The sequence below is a fragment of the Malaclemys terrapin genome, chromosome 3 (genome assembly GCF_027887155.1).
Source record: "Malaclemys terrapin pileata isolate rMalTer1 chromosome 3, rMalTer1.hap1, whole genome shotgun sequence".
Lineage (NCBI taxonomy): Eukaryota > Metazoa > Chordata > Testudines > Emydidae > Malaclemys > Malaclemys terrapin.
In genome coordinates this window covers 40,383,545-40,397,495 of record NC_071507.1, presented here as the reverse complement: position 1 = coordinate 40,397,495, position 13,951 = coordinate 40,383,545, and positions in this window count along the sequence as shown.

Here is a 13,951-nt window from a genome sequence, read left to right as displayed (position 1 = left end):
TCAGGTTTTCACTTGTCAATTGTTGTCCTTAAAAGTAGCTGGATATTCTAAAGCTACTGACAAAGTTTAAGAACTTTATTGTTACGGGACAATCACACATCTTTGTTGAAGAAGGCCATAATCAAAACATAGAGCAGATCCTGCCACCCTTACTTATAGCAAGTGGCACCTTACTCTGCCAAGAGCCCTGCTGAAATCAGTATGGTACTACTCAGTGTGAGTACCACTGGCCCATATACTGTATGTGTCTTCATGTTAGCAATGAGGTACATGAAAACACACCAGATCTTCTTGCCTATGCTGGTCTTCTTGTGTGGATTGATACTGTGTGTCAGTAAATAAATATAATCCATGTATCATCACAACATTGTCACACTTTAGCTGTGCACCTTGATAGACAGTTGTAAAAAAGTCACCTTGTCACCTTGATCGATTGGTCCATCAGCCCTCACAGAGAGAGTGCTGATCGCAACACGTCATTCATGTTGTTCTAGCCAGTCCTTCAGCCACCCACTAGCCAGGCTCTCAGTGGCATTGGGCATCTGATTGGCATAGCGCACCGCAATCCACAACCCCTGAGCAATCCGCCAGCCTCAGCTTACCAAGTAGCTGGGATTACAGGCATGTACCACTGTGCCCGTACACATTGCTAATTGTGTAGAAATGTGTGCTTAGACAGCAGCCAAGGGGACTGATATTCATTTTACTCACACTGGTGCAACTCTGTTAACTTCAGTGAGGTTACTCTGGATTTACGACGGAGTAATGCGGATCAGAATGTATCCCAGTGGAAGTACAGTAGGCATATATCTAACCCATTACGTTTTTTTAAATGCTCTTATAATTCAGGCTAGTATATATTTTCCAATAATCAGAACATCACTTGGGGCCAGATTTCTCCACCTATATTCACATTGAATAGTTCTTTACTCTGCCAGTAGTCCCATACATTTCAATGCGACTACTTGATGAGTAACATACTAAACATTTGTATAGGTGACAAAATCTGGCCCTGGGTATTTTAAAACCCTTAATAAAAGATTTACAGAATGACTAAGGACCTCTTTTGATCACTAGCTCTTCAGGGCTGAGACTGTCTCTTTTCTGTGTCTGTACAACACAATGGCACCCTTTGGGTGCTAGCATCATGTGAGGGCCAGACTGCAAATCATGTACCTCCACTGAAGTCCTAGTAACTTCTGGCCCTTAACTAATCATGTGATTTAAATCTTGCTGTCCTGAAACAAAAATCCCCTTTCAATAGCAATGGTAGAACTTTGTAGAAAATGTCTGATACATGTAAGATTTCTTCTCCTTTATGATAAGCAGTATATGTTCTCTTAGGAGAGAGTTTGGGATAGGATTAAAATAGAACAGAGAGTAATGGAGAAAATATTCTCAGTTAGGATTACATTTAAACCTTTCAACATGACTGATAATATTTCCTTCTTTCTTTTTAGTATAAACTTGACTCAGCTGTTGAAGGGGGAGCACAGAGATTATTTCTTGTCAGAATCTAACAAAAATAGTATGGTTAACCTATTTCAAATCATGCTGGAGAAAAACCTTAAACATCATAAACCTGATCTCCTCTTACATGCACAGGTGCACATCGGGAGTAACTTGGTTGTAAGAGTAGTTCAGAAGAGACAAGAATCAGACTCATTTGGGCCTGGTTCTGCATGGATGTGAAGAAGACTAATGCACAATGCTTCCAGAAGCTCTGACTGTGGAGGTGCACCTCCATTTTGTCCCCTTATCTTGCCTCTGTTGAAAAGCAAAAATGGGAACCTCATGGGTCTGCAGCAGTACACTGTATATTTGAAAATGCCACAGATTCTAGTAATATTTCTCTCATGATAAAACTAGGACAAAGCCAATAAAGAATCATCAGATCTTTAAAAAGAGGGACCAGATCAGGGCAGAGTTTCCAAGGCAACATATGAGATGGAAGGAGGAGTTTAAGGGCCCTTTTTTAGAAATTATCTGACTCAGCTGAACCTGCCCTGCCTGGCTATCTGTTCTGTTCTCTAGCTGTAAGATATTATTAACCTGCATTGTCTTCAGTGGGAGTTACATATATTCTGCAGTGGAAGAACAGGGGCCTTGAGAGTCTACAATGTCTCAGTTTATTCAAATTCTCCTTATAGGCATCCAACAGAATGTTCTCTCCCTTGCTCTCTTTCCTGTTGCAGTGCTTCTCTTTGTGTAAATTGCCAGTTTATGATCCCATTGTATTTCCAGCAGCATGACATAAGTCAACCATGTTCCTCTTATGTAGTCGGTTTTCCAGGTCAGTGTAGAGTCCAAAGTCTGGTTAATTTCTGGCAAATCAGAAGAAGATAGTGACTCATCTCAATCACTTTCATGGTTCATGTGCCATCTCTTTGGCTTGAACTTGATTAAATGTGCTACAAAGGGAATTTCAAACTCCCTTGGCTTCTAACTGTGGAAAACAAAGAGTGTGGGGGGAGAGATTAATTTTTTTTAGAGGCTCATTCTCCTGTAGCCCAGGTGTGAAGGAAACATTGTTTCTCCGTGTTCACTGAATCCCCTAGGCCAAGTAGCTGAAGCCCCTATATCTACTTCCATGTGTACCAACTGATTGTTTAACTCTACTGTTATTTTGTAAGGTCCCACTTTCTTCCCCGGTATACAATAAATAGTGTGTACCTCCTCCTCTGTGTCTTTCCTTCCTTCCTTCCTCTTCAGGAAAAAGGACCTCTGCTTCCCCATTTTTTCTCTGTGATTATGAAGTTTAACTGCTTAGATTTGATGTGCTGGTTGTTAGTTCCCTCTACATTTCCTGGCTAAGTGTCCAACCTTGAGACATTTATAATATTGGGCTATTTTATATTTACAAATGGAGGCCAAATGAGCTCCTCCATAGCAGAATCTGGCACCCATTTTTGTTGGCTTTGCATTTTGTGTACAGAATCAGTTTGATTGTCCTTGTATTCTAAATGCAAATCTTTTTCATTGCTACTTTCATAGTGGTTGCCAATTCTACTTCTTTGGGCCTGGTCAAGTTCCCTTCTGCCTTTGAATTTTTCATCATTGATACCACAAACAAATCTGTCTCGCAGCATCTTCTCCAAGACATTCCCAAATGAACAATATTCAATTAGCTTTCTATGCTCAGCCACATACACATTCACCTTGCCTCCTCATCCAGTTATGAATGAAAACATTCCACAATAATGCTGGGCTTTGGAGTATAATGCTCAGTTAATATCCTTTGCAGTTCTTCTAAACATTTCTCTCCTGGTTTCTGAGATTGTTAACAAACTCAAGAGGGAGTAGGCTTGACTCCCACAGACAGAGAAATATTGCTGTCTATTTTTCCTCATCTCTAATCTCATTTGTCCAGAAAGTAGTGTCCCAAACTTTCAATACATTGCTGCCAATCCTTATTTTCTGCATTAAACACTTCAATTTTCCTATCAATGCCATTCTCTGTTTTCTCCTCGTTGCCAGTTTTGTATAGGGACCTCCAGATGATATGATAACACACTGTCTACTTTCAGCTACTGCAGGCTAAAGAACATGTTGCTTTATTGTTGGAACTACATATTCAAAATGGTGGGGCAAGTTTTGCAAACCCCACCAACTAATGGGAAGTAAGTAAAGTCAAAGGGTGAAACATGACTCCAGTCCATAATACTCTGAGTCACACAGTTAACCTCTTAATAGCCCCTTTCCTACAGCATCACAGTTCAAGTACAAGGTGAGAAATTTAGCTGTAAAGCTGAATGTATAGGTTTGAGTCAAACACAATATTTTCACAGTATTTGAGTTTATACTTAGTGTTTTTATGTTTCTATTTAAAAGAAAGGAAATTCCTGATAGCAAGAACAATAATCTATGTTCTGTGGTGAAAAATCTTTAGGAAATTGGAAGCAAGTAGATGATAACACGGGCATTTAGGAGTCTGACAAGCACTGGGTGGGTGACTTTAGAGAGATTTTAATGAGAGTTGCAGGTGCTCGGCACTTTTGGGGATCAAGTTCTTTCCCCTATGTTGGCACAGTGACAAAGATGGGTGTTTCTTGTAACACACAACCATTTAATATTTATTTAACTGTATTTAAATAAAAACCAAATAGGTGTCTATACAAGACTCTAGGTACCCAAACACACTGTTACTACCACAGTCAGATCTCAGTAGCATTAAGATAATCAATCCAATAGGAACCCAGCCAGCCACCTACAAAAACTCCTTCCCAATCCTTCAATGTAATAAGGGGCCGTTTTCTACATTTGCTTAACAGATGGGTTCTTTGGGTTTGTTGCCCCCCTGCTGCAGAAACAAAGTAACGCCAATGTATTTTGTGTAATTTCATTTTACAAATGGAAACCTCCTCAGGGGCAAATTTGTACATGAGGACTTTGGATCCCAAAGGCAACCCTTACGCAAACAGCCCCAGTCACTTAAATAAGACTAATCACATGTGTAAGGGAGTGACAGAAAGTATGAGCTCCCCTTACACTCCTATGGGCTACTGTCTTGGTTCAAGCACACAGGAGTACGCAGGTATTTCTTGCTGGTTTATTTTGCCTCATCCTAGGCAAGTTGGTGGGGAATGGATAGAGCCTTGGCATTTCTATGCCTAGCAAGCGCAGCTGAGTAGATATAGGCCAGTGACACATTTCTCCTCTCCACTCCACTGCCATTCTGAAGCAAGGAGGAGGAACTGTGATTCAGAAGTGTCTAGGGGTGAAAGTAATTTAAAGGACTTACCGGTAATCCGGAGTCCTGAGCAGGGAGCGTGGCCTCAACCGGAAGAGCGTGGCCTCAACCAGAAGAGGCGGGGCCTTTCAATTCCTAGGGTCCTTTAAATCACCCCCAGAGCTCCCAGCTGCAGAGGTGGCTAGGAGCCCCAGGGCTCAGGGACAGTTTAAAGGGCCCGGGGCTCCCGTTGCTATCACAGCGGAGCTCCAGGCCCTTTCAATCACCATGGGCAGGGCTGGCTCTGGCTTTTTTGCCGCCCTAGGCAAAAAAGCCACCCGCCGCCGCCCCCCCCCCCCCCCCCGGCATGGCAGGGGAGGGCGCCGAGTCTGGCCGCGGGCCCGCAATCCCCGACCGGCCGGAGCGCCGGGGGGAGGGCGGCGAGCCCGCCGCTGCTCCGCTTTCCCCAGCCGCCAGAGTGCCGGGAGGAGGACAGAGAGCCCGGCCGGGGCTCTCCACTCTCCCCGGCGGTCAGAGCGCCGGGAGCAGGGCAGAGAGCCTCAGGCAGCCAGAGTGCCGGGAGCAGGGCGGAGAGCCCGGCTGGGGCTCTCCGCTATCCCCGGCGGCCAGAGTGCTGGGGGGAGGGCGGCGAGCCCGCCGCGGCTCTCCGCTCTCCCGACTGGCCGAAGCACCGGGGGGAGGGCGGCGAGCCCGGCCGGGGCTCTCCACTTTCCCCGGCGGCCAGAGTGCCGGGGGGAGGGCGGCGAGCCCGCTGCGGCTCCACTCTCCCCGGCGGATGGAGCGCTGCGCTCTCAGGCTGGAGCGCCCCGCCACGCCGCCCCTTCTCCAGGCACCGCCCCAAGCACGTGCTTGGTGGGCTGGTACCTGGAGCCGGCCCTGACCATGGGAGCCCTGCTGCCACTACCCCAGTGCTCCGACAGCAGGGCTCGGGTGGCGCTATAAAGGGCCTGGGGCTCCCCGCAGGGGCTGGAGCCCCGGGCCTTTTAAATCACTGCTGGAGCCCTGCCACTGCTACCCCAGGGCTCTGGCAGCAGGGCTCAGGAGGCTATTTAAGGGGCCTGGGGCTCTGGCCTCTGCAGGGAGCCCCGGCCCTTTAAATCACCAGCCGGTCTGATCCAGCACAGCATACTGGCTCTTGCTGATATGCTGTGCCAGGCTGTACCGGCTTACTTTCACCTTTGGAAGTTCTCTCAATCACAATGTCTCCTGGGGGCTACTCCAGGGGAAGTGCAGCTTACACACCACCCCTAGCTCAGGGCTGGGCCTAAAGTCACAATCTAGCCCTAGAAGAATACATAAATTAAAGCTTCTTGTTTGCTTCTTAAGTTCCCTTTACTGTCACTAGTAAATTGGTTCAATGTATGGTCCCATGAATAAATGTGCAAATAAGTCTCACTGTTTTCATTTCAAATGGATCATTATTAAGGCTTCAAGCTGTCAATGAGACCAGCGTAGGGAAACTTTATTATTAGCATTGAAAGGCTTCTGTGAATGTGTGAGCAGAACGGCTCATACCAGGGGATCAGTAATATGCTCCCAGTTGGCTTTTAATTCAGTTTAGCAAATCTGTAAGTGCTGAATGAAAAAGCAAACTATAGAACCCAGCATGTTTGTAAACTACAGCTGGCTGGAACAGTTAATGCCTGGAGGCCACATTTTTAAGTTCAAAGACAAACATTTATTTTTAATAGAGCAAATTAGTTGCACAGCCAATTTGTTTTCGTGTACAGCCACATATTCGGACTTTTAACTGAAATGCATCAAAAGAAAATAACTTCCATTGACATTATGCAGTTTCCTAGAGAGTCAAATGCCTCTTAGTAAACATCAGCCCTCTGGGTCTGATCAAGGACACAGAGGTCAAAATTTTTACAAGTTAATATTTTCCAAGCCACACTAAAGACTTCCTATTGCCTACCCAGTGTAAATTGTTTACAGCCTGCTCAGAAAAGGAGCTCCTGTTCCATGCCTCTCGACTGATAAAAAAAAAATTCTCCCCAGAAACTTCCTCTGATGAATTCGTCCATAATACACTGTATGTTATTGTCTCTGGTCCTGAGTGCATACAGGGATGCTCTCTGGTGAAGAAGTAGACAATAAATAATGGTTTTATAACATAGCACAGAGGACAGGCCTGCATATTGGACTTTATTAAGAAGGGATCGCGTGGGGTTTTGTTGTTGTTGTTGAAGCTGATCAATGTGGTGAAGGAGACTTTCCTGATGCTGCTCCTAAGCTAACACACCAATGGGCACAACTGTGAGGTGGAGTTTACATGCAATTTCAGATATTTTGCTATGAGCTGGTTTGATTTTGCTTCTTCTAATCAGTGGTTTTGTTTTTGTTTCTGGATTTTTTTTTTCAAAGTAAACTTTTAATAAATGGGAAAAAACTATGCTGCACAATGTGGTACTGAGAACCATGTGTTCGATGGTACAGAAAGATATGTTATGATTCTTATCTTCGTGAGACCATGAAAAAATAGTTCTTTGTCCTCAACCTCATTAAAAAGTTATTTAATAAAGAACTTGAAACCATTATCAATATTTACAAAAGAAATGCTCCAGAGTGGAGTTATGTATTTTGAAATTCACAGACGGCTCAGTTCGTTGAAGCAACAATATACGTGATAGGAAGTATAGTTGACATTTTCCAAATATAGAAAACAGATGATGGAAGGTTTAATGTCTATGAATTGGAGCAGTAGCTCAGTCTACTAACCTCATGGGAATGTTTTCAGCTCAGCAGGGTGCTCAAAGAACAGAAAATTTCAAGCACTTGTGGAAAATTGGTTGAAACCTACATGATTTTTCTAAATTTAAATATGACTCTGCTGTTAGAGTGAGACTAATTTTGGAACTGAAGAACTTTGGAAGTAAAAAGAATTTCCTGAATTCCACCATGTTGTTTTTTTAAACTCTCTGGATAAATCAGGCCAAGCTATTAAAATGTATTTGGTGAATAATAAAGCACTTTATTAAACAATAGTTAAGACAGTCAGCTCTTTTATCTTAATGCTTGCTGTTGATGCTATTATAGTTCAGAGATAAGTTGTAGTAAAAAAGACGATGACATATGGGTACTGCCACAATGCCAAGAGTACAAGGGTAACTTGAACTGCATCTAAAAAGGGCTAATAGAACTAATTTGAGAAAGGGAATGAAAGGGCCAAATTCTAGTCTCCTTTACGTTGGCATGACTCAAGAGTAACTCCACTGAAACCAATGGATTTATACCCAAGTAAAATCATTGTAAGTGAAATCAGAATCAGTCCCAGAGACTTTAAAATCTGAATCAAATAACAACAACTCCTCCTATTTCTCAGGCCTGAGATATGATCTGTATTCAAAAATGTATATTCAGTTTCATATGCATTTATTATAATGGAGTGTGCAAGTTGGGCATCTGTGTATCCACATGAATATTTAAACATCAAACAGCCATTTGTATACACAAATGCCTGACTTGTGAGTGCAATTTTGGTGAGAGCGCATCCAAATGTAGGCATGAAAATGCAAATGTCTTTTTCTGTGCAGATCTTGAGTCTTTCTAAAAATAACTGGCTATAAAGGGCAGTAGTTTGTTTATATACTTTCTACCATGCTTGCCACATTTTCTCATCACGAGTGTACTTTACCACTTCAGGTTTCTTACAACATTAGCACAGTTCTTTATTGTTTAATAAGCCAAAGGGAGCTATAATGTGGATTTTTTTAATAGCTATCCTGGGCATTTATGTCTACACTCTAGCAGGCTTTAAAATGGTCAGATTAAGAGCACTGCTGGGTTGTGAGAGACAGAAATAGGGTCAGGAGCGGGACATAGCTCCAGGAACCAATAGTGCTACACTGGAGGAGTAAAGCCAATGAAGACACTCATTTTCTCTGAGTACTGTTGTGGGTTGCTAGAGTTACTGACTGGGTGGCACATTCAGTCGGTATTTTGGAGCTGATTTTGAAGCTCTTGGAGGATGAGTTCTAACCCTGAGATTCTCAACTTTTTTCTTTCTGAGCCCCCCCGCCACCTACTATAAAAACTTCACAGCCCACCTGTGCCACAACAACTGTTTTCCTGCATATAAAAGCCAGGGCCTGCATTGGGGGTAGCAAGCAGGGCAACTGCACAGGGCCCCACGTCACAGGGGGCCCTGCAAAGCTAAGCTGCTCAGGCTTCAGCTTTAGCCCTGGGTGGCGGGGCTCAGGGCAGCGTGGCTTTGGCTTTCTGCCCTGGGCCCCAGTGAGTCTAGCAGGACCCCCTGAAACCTGCTTGGAGGACCCCTTGAAACCTGCTCATGGCCCCACAGGGGGCCTTGGACCCCTGGTTGAGAGCTACTGTTCTAACCCATTCATCTGGAAAATGCCTGCATACTGGGCGGGCTGCGGGGGGCATTTAATACATTTGTAACCAAAGTGTTTGTTTTATTTGATTTTGTATGTGTGAGTGGTGGGGGGAGGGGGGGCGGGTTTACATTTTTCACAGGCTTTTTTTATTGGCTCCAGGAAATAAATCAAATGTGTTGTCTATTCAGAGGAGAGGAGCCATGAAACAGCTTATATGTATTTGAAGGTATCTGTCTATCTAAGACACTTCTATAGCTTCCATTACCAGGACAATGGAGTGCCTCACAACAATTAATGCAATTATCCTCACAACATCCCTTTGAATTAGATAGCAAAAAGGCAGGAAGTCCCCAGTCCTCTGTTGTGCCCAGTCTCTGCCAGCTGGTAGCAGTTTGCAGTCCACCCAGCAGAATGCGCCTGCCACGCTCCCTCCCCATCGTCTACACCACTGGGAATCCTCAGGAATGGAGACGCAGCCAGTTTCTACTCTCTTTCCACCTCTTCAATCTGACACTCAGATTTTTGTTCTGATTTTAACCTTAAATCATCTCATCCTTTTTTAAAAAGAAATTGCTATTATTTTAATAGATTTTATGGCATGAAAAAATCCAGCCTCAATATTTTTTAAAATCACATATAAAAGCTCAGAAATGCAAAAATGAAAACCAAAATGTTGGTATTTGGCTTGATTAGCTCTGTGATAACATGCTGCTAGTCTTTGTAATTGTGTTGGGTGGTGTGGGAGGAAAGTCAATTAGATTATCTGACTGGGGCTGAACCAGGAAATTTGTCACCACACTCCCAAAACATGGGGAAGGAGGGCCAGGCCAATGATGCCGAAATCTTCATTCTCCTCCTCTGAAAGTAGCGCAGAGCAGAAGGAATAACTGCGAGCATCTTTGGTTGCCAACCTACTAGGGCCAGGGAAGAAGAGTCATGGGGATCTGCACTTTTCCTCTAAGGCAGAAGTGATTGGAGCAGCACCGTATCTGGGGGAGAGAAGGCACTAGTGTGTGTGTGTGGGGGGGGGGATAGGTGTTACCAAATAAGGGAAGGCTCTGTGGGGAAGGAAAGTCAGATGAACTGGGGTAGAAGGAAGGTCCAAGGGACAGAGCGAACTGTGAGAATGGGGGATACGTTGCTCTAAAACATGGCAGGCAGGAAGTAAAATGTCTGGAACCAGGTGGGAGATGAGAGGTTGCTAGCACTAGGCAGGAACTTGCAATCAGAGGGAAAGTGGGTCCTGGAACAGAGCTGGCAGGAAGTGAGAAGGAGACCTGAGGGGTTTCATGGCTGTGAGGAGGCAAGCAGCACGGGGTGACAATTAACAAAAAGGCAACCACTTAGTGGTGTTAGTTCAGGGCAGTAAGGCATCTAGAGTGATCAAGCAGTGAGAGGAGGCAGCATTGCTTCCTGGTGCATTGGGGGGATGAGGGAGCAAGAGTGGAGCCACTTCCAGGGAAGACCCAAGTTGCTGCCTCTGTGTCCATGAAACCTGAATATCAGGTTATAGTATAAACCACCAGATGTAGTGATTTGTTCTGTCTTACCTAAACACTGCAATTTTCCCTATGCCAGCACATGCCCTACTCACCACCTTCTTTTGATACCTCCTGGCCACTTGCAAAAGTTTGTCTTTTGATGGCACCTAAATTGGAAAGTGACTCAAAAATAGAAACTTGAACAGTGTAGAAGAATACCCATTTAAACGCATCAATCTTAAGCTGGCTGGTGTCTCAATGTGTTTCACATCATCAGTGCTCATTATTCTTACACTAGACGAGGGTTTCTCAACCCGTGGGTCGGGACCCAAAATTGGGTCGTCAGAATGTTTTGAAGGGTCACATGGCAGCTCGTGTGGCTCCTGTCCCACGGGCCTAGCTGGGCTCACCTCCCTGCTCCAGGCACTGCAACCTCTGGGGTCCCAGCACCACTCAGGTTTGGCCCAACTATCATGATGATGGGAGTCTGGGTAGGACAAATTTGAGTGAGTGGCACTGCAACCCCATGAGCCAGGTCACAACTCCACTCACACAAATTTGGTCCAGTCAGAGCAGGCAGGGTCAATCCTGAGCGACACTGCAACCCCAGACAGGGCCGGCTCCAGGCACCCGCGAAGGAAGCAGGTGCTTGGGGCGGCCAATGGAAAGGGGCGGCACGTCCAGGTCTTTGGCGGCAATTTGGTGGCGGGTCCCTCAATCCCTCTCGCTGAAGTGCCGCCGATCGGCTATATCTTTTTTTTCCCGCTTCGCTGCTTGGGGCAACAAAAAAGCTGGAGCCGGCCCTGACCCCAGAGGTTGCAAAGCTTGGAGGGAAGAGCCAAGCCCCACCAGCCCCACAGCACTGGAGCTGCAGGAACTGCCACTGTGGGCAGGGGGGGCTCTAGGCACCAGCAAAGCAAGCACATGCTTGGGGCAGCCCATTTGCAGGGGTGGCAGGGATCCAGCATGGGAGCTGAGAACCAACAGGGGGCCCTGGGAGCTGAAGTTCCTTGGTTAGCTCCCTGCCTATAGAGCCAGCCCTGGAGCAGGGAAAGAACTACATTTCCCAGCATTCCCTTGGCCACCACCAACAGGAAAGAGGGGGAGGGAGTGAGGAAACTGAGACCTCATGCTGCAGCCTGCAGTGAATGGAGAGCTGCACTGTGAGTAGGGATTCTATGTTTTAACATTCAAAAAATAGGACATTCCATGGGGAGGGAGGGTAGCCCCACCCTGCCCCCATCCACTCCCTCTGACTGCCCCCCACAGAAACCCCAATCCATCCAACCCCCCTGCTCCCCTTCCCGGGACCCCTGACCCAACTGCCCCCCAGGACCCCACCCCCTATCTAAGCCCCACTGGTCCTTGTCCCCTGATTGCCCCCTCCCGGGACCCCACCCCCTATCTAAGCCTCCCTTCTCCTTGTCCCCAACTGCCCCTTCCTGAGACCCCCCAACTTCCCCCCTAGGACCCCACCCCCTACCTGTCCCCTGACAAACCCCTGGGACTCCCATGCGTATCCAACTGCTGCCTGTCCCCTGACTGCCCCCCCGAGCCCCTGACCCATCTAACCCCCCTTCTCCCTGTCCCTTGACTGCCCCCCCCCCGGAACCCCCTACCCCTTCTCCAACTCCCCAGCCCCCTTACCGTGCCACTCAGACCAGCGTGTCTGGCTTCGCGCAGCGCCAGACACGCTGCTGCATACATGCTGCCATGCTCCCCTGCGGAGCCACATGCTCCCCTGCGGAGCCCCCCCCCCCCCCGCACCTGCCTTCCAGATTTGAACACCTCAGAATTCGGGAGTGCTCAAGCTCAGTTTGGGCGGCTGTTACTTCATTTCTCCCAAATCAAATATACTGATCCACTGTAACTTGCTGTAGAAAAAGTAGGATAAAATTGAGCAAGAAATGCTTCCCAGTGGTTATTAGGACTGGAATTGCTATTTTCAACAGCCATTACCATTTGTTTGTTTGTTTGTTTGTTTGTTTAAAAGGAAGACAGTGATATTGCATTGGCAAATTCCTCATAGAAAGAAAGAGTGGAACAAAAGAATAATAAAGTCACCTCAACTTTTCCTCATTTATGTAGGACAGTCTTATAATATGCATCCAGATATCCTCCAATCACACAAGCTGAAAATTGTTCCACTGTACTGCAGTTCTGTAACCATATGGGAATCAATCCTGTGTGCGTTCTGTGCACACCCAAAATTCCTGCTGAATAACCTGCCCTGGGAGCGAGTTACCAGTGACCCAGGGCTGCGGCGGAAGGAGGGTGCAGGGCGGGGGGGGAGAGCCCAGGGCTGGGGTGGCAGGAGGTGTGTGTGGGGGCAATGGTGGGGGTGTAGGGGGAGCCCAGGACTGGGGCAGCAGGAGGGTGCGGGTCGGGGGGGGAGAGCCCAGGGCAGGGGGTGCGGGTGTGGGGGAGAGCCCAGGGTTGGGGCGGCAGGGGAGTGCGGCAAGGAGCCCAGGGTTGGGACGGGGGGCAGCCAACATTTTTTTTGCTTGGGGTGACAAAAAACCTAGAGCCGGCTCTGACTGTGGGGTGAGTGCTGGGCAGGACCCAACCCCTCCGAGGGGGCAGGACACAACCGAAACCACCCTAGGGGCTCCACGCCCAGACTATTTATTGGGTTGTGACAGGCCATAAACATTTACAAATGGCTCCTGAGCTCAAAAAGTTTGAGAAACCCTGCACTAGATCATGACAGCTTGGAAGCGGAAATGAGTCTGCGGTAGTCTGAAGAGTGTAATTTCCCATTATATCTCGACAACAGGGCTCAGTGGCCTGTGGTAAATAACTATGTGCTACCCCCATGAACATGCTATAGATACTCAATCGCCTTCTCAATGGTTCCTTCCTTATTGGGTGTCAGGAGGCAAAAATAATTGCATATCAGGGCCCATGTGATAAAACAAAGGCACATTAGTTTAAAACCTATTAAATAGTTTTTTTAATACTGGGCCAAATCCTCAGAAGAAATTCTAGAAAGTCCATGCAGACTAATAACCAGAGGTGTACTTTAAAGGCAGTGGGCCAGATCCAGCTGGTGTAAATTGCACAGCTTCATAAATGAAGCCAATTTACACCAGCTGGATCTGGCCCACTGCCTTTAAAGTACACCTCTGGTTATTAGTCTGCATGGACTTTCTAGAATTTCTTTATTTCAGATTGTGTTGCTAGTGAAATAGCTACAAGATCCATCATAGAGCAGGTGAAAAGTCAAATGCTTACAGGAGGGAATAAGGAGAGGCAGCATGGTCCAATGGCTAGAGCACTGACCTAACAGACAGGAGACCTAGGTTTGTTTCCTGACTCTGCTGTGTGACTTCAGACAGTCATTTCACCACCTTGCCTCTGTTTCCCCTCTCAGTCCTTGTCTGTCTTGTCTACTTAAACTGTGAGCCCTTTGGGGCAGGGACTGTCACAGATGCTGTGTT